This window comes from Phaseolus vulgaris, chromosome 5 (genome assembly GCF_000499845.2).
Source record: "Phaseolus vulgaris cultivar G19833 chromosome 5, P. vulgaris v2.0, whole genome shotgun sequence".
Classification (NCBI taxonomy): domain Eukaryota; kingdom Viridiplantae; phylum Streptophyta; class Magnoliopsida; order Fabales; family Fabaceae; genus Phaseolus; species Phaseolus vulgaris.
In genome coordinates, this window is record NC_023755.2 from 15,200,126 (window position 1) to 15,206,670 (window position 6,545).

Consider the following 6,545-nt stretch of genomic DNA (forward strand, 5'->3'; position numbering starts at 1 on the left):
TCTTTTCTAACAATTGGCATCAAGAGCTTGGTTCTTGAAATTTATTCAAGTTGATCCTAAAAATCTTTTTAATGGCTGATAGACTACCTTTTGGGGAAGGTGCTTCAATTAACAGACCACCTTTGTTTTGTGGTTTGAACTACCAGTTTTGGAAAGTAAGAATGAAAATATTTATGGAATCTCTTGACTAAGGAATTTGGGATGCAATTGAAAATGGTCCTTTTATCCCAAAGTTTGAAAATGATGGATCTGTCATTGAGAAACCATAGTGTCAATGGACTGATGCAGAAACCAAAAAGGCCAAATTCGATTGCATTGCCAAAAATATTATAACCTCTGCTTTAAATTCTGATGAGTTTTTCAGGGTCTCGCAATGCAAATCATCAAAAGAAATGTGGGACACTTTGGAAGTCACTCATGAAGGAACAAATGAGGGGAAAAGAGCTAGAAAGCATGCTCTTATCCAAGAGTATGAGATGTTTAGAATGCTTAAAGGAGAAATAATTGCTTAGGTGCAGAAAAGATTTATGCACATCATCAATCACCTTATGAGCCTAGACAAGACCTTTGAAAAGAAGAGCTGAACATCAAGATCTTGAAATGTCTTGATAGAGCATGGCAACCAAAGGTAATTGCTATTTCTGAATCTAAAGATCTAACATCATTAAGTGTTGCTTCTTTTGGAAAGCTTAGGGAACATGAGCTAGAGATGAATAAACTCAATGTTCAAGAGAGTGAAGATAAGCACACAAGGAGCATAGCCTTGAAAGCATCCAAACACAAGGGAAAGCAAGATTCCAGTATTGATAGTGATGAGGAAAACCTTAGCTTGCTGTTAAGAAAATTCAGAAAATTCTTAAAGAGAAACCGCAACAAAGACAACAACAAGGATAGGTATGGAAACAAGAAACCCAATGAATTCAATTCAAATAACTATACTTGTTTTGGTTGTGGTGAGCAAGGTCATATAAAGGCAGATTGTCCAAACAAGAGCAAAGAGAAAAAGACTAGTTACAAGGAGATGAAAGGCAAGACAAAAAGAGCCTACATCGCTTGGGATGAAAATGAGGTGTCATCATCAAGTTCTTCATCAAGTGAAGATGAAAAAGCAAACATATGTTTGGTAGCTGAAAATGATGATGAATCTTGCAGCTCAAGTGAGGTAAGTTCATGTGCTTCCTTAAATGAACAAAATTACAGTGAATTGCTTGAAGCTTTTCAAGAAACACATGATGAAGCTAATAGATTGGTTCTTTCAAACAACCGATTGAAAGATCTTAACAGTTGGCTTGAAAAGAGAGTTAAATCACTTGAAGAGGATCTGGAAAAAGCAAAAAGTGATTTTGAAAAATTGGAAAATCATTTCAAAAATGCTTCTTGCAAGTGTGATACTCTCATTTGAGAAAATTGTGAAAATCTTGAGAAAAAGGTTCATTATCTTGTTGAAACTGTGGACAAGCTTTCAAAGGGGAAATCAAACTTTGAGAATGTCTTGGCATCTCAAAGCTGTGTTTTTGGAAAGGCTAGTTTAGGCTTTAATCCACAAAACAAGCAAGATAAGTTTTCAAAAAGTTTTTCAAGAAAATCAGAAAAACAACCGATTGTTAAGACGAAACAACCGGTTGTTACATGCTTTTACTGCATGAAGAAAGGCCACTCTGTTAGGTTCTGTAAAATAAGGAAATATTCTGTTCCAAGAGGTTTTATGAAATGGATTCCTAAGGGATGTGATGTTTCTAACTGCAAAGAAAAGACAAACGGACCCAAATTTGTTTGGGGACCAAATCTTGCTACTTGAAATCGTTTATGCAGGAAAACTAAAGAAAAAGGAAGGACTGAGTCATCTGATCAAGCTGTTGAAGAAAAAGGCAGTCATTGAAGCTGAATCAATGCTATGCAAAAGACCTCAATAGTGAAAAGAGGCTTCTTGATCATAAAGCATATGACTCATTGAAGAATCAACATAAGGATAAGACTTTCCTTTATTTGTTCTTAATTTCTGTTTCAAAGTTCTTTCTTATGGTTAAACAATCCTTTTATAATCAATGTCATCTGCTTTGAACTCTTTCTGCTCATGGTTAAAATTCAAAAACAAGTTTTTAACTGCTGCAGAAAAACAACCGATTGTTTCTTCGAAACAACTGATTGTTTTGGGTCTGACAACACTATGAAGAAATTGTTTTAATTGCTATTTTGAATTTCTATCCGTTGAAGATCAATTTAAAAGAGAGAATCTTGGTCAAAGAATCTGTGTTGAAAGCTGATTATGTTCAGAGAGAAGTTACAACAGTCATAAAGGAATATATTCCAACATCTTGAAATTTCAAGAGCCTTAATGACTAGTCAAAAATCACATGGGAAGACCATGTGATTTTCAGCTTTTTCTGACATTTTCTGTGCAGAGCAGAGTCAAGTCCTCTCTCTCTGAAAACCAGGTACCCATTGAATGAAATTAAATTCAAGTTGATTCTTTTACTGCTATAAAATCTGGTGCAGATTTCTTCCACAAGAACAACCAATTGCAACATCTCTTGCAATATCTCTTGCAACATCTCTTGCAAAAATCTGTGAAGTGAGTTCTCCTCCGTTTTTGTCTCTGCCATCATGGAATCAACTCCTCCCACCGCAAAGAGAGTCAAAACAAGGGTTGTAAGGTCTGGAAGAAGGCTAGAAGGCTGGTTTTCTGGAGACAATGATCTCATTAAGAAGTATAGGTATGAAACAAGTATCAAGAAGATAAACAACCCCAAGGTTGTATGCTTTGATTGGCTGAAAAGTCAAAAGCTTGATAATGTGAGAAGGCTGCTCAAGGATCAATCTCTCAGAAAGTTTCTAGAGATGAAGGGAAACATTTATCCAGATTTGGTGAGGGTGTTCTACACAAACTTGAAGTTTGAGGAAAACAATCTAGTTTCTCATGTGAAAGGTGTAGAAATGGAGATATCTCATGATGTATGGACTGTTGTTGCTGGTCTTAAGTTCTCTGGTCTGAGAATCAACAAGGGAAACCTTGGAGTGGTGGAGGATTTTAACAAAATCCAATTCTACAAAAGTTGCTTGAAGAATAAACATGCTCAAGTTAGTACATGCTCGGTTGGAGGTTTGAAGCTTGATGAGAGATTGCTTGCTCTCATTGTAACTTGGATTCTAACTCCAAGGGGGAATAATCATTCTGTGCTAACTGAAGAAGATCTGGTATATAACTTCTGCATCACCAAGAAAATCAAAATCAATTGGATCCATATCATCAAAGAACACAAGCAAAAAGCCATGAGGTTAGGAGATTATCATTATCCATATGTTGTTTTGATATCTAAATTTCTACTCTATTTTGAAGTTAATCTTGAAGATGAAACTTCTGAGTTGGTCAAGTCAACTCAAGAGTTGAGCAATGGATCACTTAGCAAGATGGGTTTTACAAAAGTAGGTGGAAAATGGATAAGCAAGGATGGTGATCATGGTGCCTCATCTAGTGGTGCTGCTAATCTTGAACAAGATGAACCTGCTGATATGGATGTTCAAAATGAAGATCAACCTGAAGATTATCAAGACGCTGGACCTAGTGCTGGTGCTAGAGATCAGGAAGATGGAATGCCAACCATGTCTTCTTTTGAAAGATACATGATCAATAGGCTTGATACTTTTTGGGAGAATCAAATAAATCTTCATGATCTGTGTGTTAGCAACTTCCAGAACATTGATAACAGATTCAACAACATGGATGCAAGATTCATGACTCTGGATGAACAGATTGAAGCTGTTCAGAATCAAATCTTTGATCTTCAGTTTGCTGATGAAGAAGAATGAAGGAAAAACAACCGATTGGTTATCAGAACAATCGATTGTTTTCTTGCTGTTACATATGGTTTTTAAATTTCTTTCTTTCTGCTGTTGCTGCTTTAATTCTGATGTAATCCAAACAATATCTTGTTTTATATCTTATCTCTGTCTATTTGTGAAGACAAATAGGGGGAGATATATATGTTGTGTTTTAAGTTTCTGTTTTTAGTTGTTAAAACAGTTTGGGTTATGTAATATTTTTTTTCTGATATTTAGTTCTGAAGGTTATTAACTGTTTATCTGTGCGCTAACAAAATATCAGAAGTTCAATGTTTTGCTCAAAGTTCTATTGCAAGAACTGCTTCAGATTTAATCAGGTACAACACAAGCATCAGGGATTTGTCTTCATCAAATAGGGGGAGATTGTTTACCAAGTGGTGTTCAAGTTTTGAAGAATCCAAATCCTTTGAAGGATGTTGAAGCCTTTGCTTTGCTTGATGTTGCTGTGCTGGTTTAGCTTAGTTCTGGGGTAGTTTATATGTTGTAATCAACCCTTTGATTAAATCTAAAGCATTAACATTCTCAATCTTTGTGAAAGTAAAATGTTATCAAACTAAGTTAAAACAACCGATTGTTTTGTCGAAACAACCGATTGTTTATACTTAGGTGTTTTGAGGAAAAGATTGAAATATCTTTTTAAATGGTTGAACTGTTAAGTACCAAAACAACCTATTGATTCGAGGAAACAACCGATTATTTGTTTTGGGACTATAACAGAAAAACTGTTTTCTGTTTGACTAAGCTTTAAATGATTTAAATGTTTACGCTCCAGTCATTAAATGCTTTGACCAATCTTTTAATGCAATTTAAGAGTTTGTTAAGATTTGATAACAAACTACATCTTTGAATATATTCAGAAAAACAGATTTCAGATTTAAGAATCTTTGACAAGTTTTTCCTAAGAGTTTTTTGAGTTTTTTAAAGAGCTGAGATTGCTAAGAGTTTGTGATTGATCAAAGTGTATGGAATAGGATTCTGCTTGTATTGATTTCAAATTATCTTCTATAAGAAGTGTAATCGTTGTACTTTGTTGAACAAGTATTCGTTTATGTGTTTTGCTGAGATTGGTTGTGTGTTCTTGAGGGGATCAAGATCAGCAATCTTAGTGTTGGTGTGTTGACCAAGGAGAGTGTGTTTCTTGAGGTGTTCAAGGTCATTCTCTTGGTTGTTGTGTAAGTGATCAAGTGGTGATTGCTTAGTGGATTTCCTCAGGGTTCTAAGAAGACTGGATGTAGCTCTGGGTTTGGAGTGAACCAGTATAAACAACTGTGTACAATCTCTCTATCTCTCACTCTTTAAATTCAGTTTATTTTGTTGTTTACTGGTATAAACAACTGATTGTTTCTACGAAACAACCGATTGTTTTTCTGGTACTACAACTTTTGCTTGCTGTTTTGGCGAACTGAATTTCTGAATCAATTGTTTCCTGAGATAAATTCATTCTAGTTTTGAAAAGTTTGCGAAAACCCTCTTTAAACAATTCACCCCCCTCTAGTTTAAAGCCATCTTTTCTAACAATAGTGGGCCACGTAAGGTGGACCCTAGAATTATACTAAGTCAACAGTTAAGACGTGAGGTATGAGGGAAGCCTAAGTCACGAGGGATCCATGCACGTGGTGTGTATAGCGCATACAGGCACGACATGTGAGAATGATCCTTGGAGTCGCGGAGGCCCATTAGGGCTAGGGTTTCCAAGGAAAACTGCATGCATGACACGTGAATACTTAGGGCACCCGCAAAAATAGATGGCGCCAGAGATTAGGTGCACAGGTTGGTACCCAGGCGACCACTCTATTATTTGTTGCACTCTAGTTAAGGGAAGTTCTATGTGCCAGATACACTAAGATCATGTAAATAGCGACGCAAGGACGTTCCCCAAGGAACCCTAGACAATGGTAACAACACAAAGGTAAACTCTAGTTTCAACCTATATAAAGGGTGCCGAGAACCCTAACAAGGTACATAGTTTCTAAGATTTAAACTACTTTATACACTTGGTGTTTCTTTGCTCTTATACTAACTTGAGCGTCGGAGTGCAAACGGTCGTCAAGGCGCCCTTTGTCTTTGTAGGTGAGAGATTTCTTGATCAAGGAAGGACGATTCTCAGGCGGAGATAGTAGGGCCAAAGGCTGCCGTTCGAGTCAACCGACGAGGCGAATCAACCGACAGGAACACATAATACTAGACAACTTCTAAACCTGAAACACGTTAGATGGTCTAATCATCATCATCATCACGTTAGACGATCTTCATTTTCGTAATAGACGGTCTATCTCATCAAGGAGTTTCTAAACTCAATGCTTATATTCTTAAACTACATTCTATTCTTACGAAAATGTTTTAAAACTTCATATTGATAGTATTTAACTACTCAAATAAAATATTTCATTTAAACGCGTCAATTGTAGACCGTTTTTTAATTAATTTACTAGTAAAGTTTCTAGTATATAAGATCTTTTAAATTGGGATTCTGAAAATTAAATATATATGACATTACCCATTGCATTTAATGATGGTTAATAATGATTATAAATTTAAAATTATTTTTAGAAAATTTTTACAACACTAAAGACGCCATATAAGATTAAATTGAATATTTTATTACAAATTGTTTAACGAGAAAATAAAGGTGCTACAATGTCTATTCAAGTAAACTTCAAGTTAAGATGATTCAAATCTCAACGTTCAAATACTTACAAGAGAAA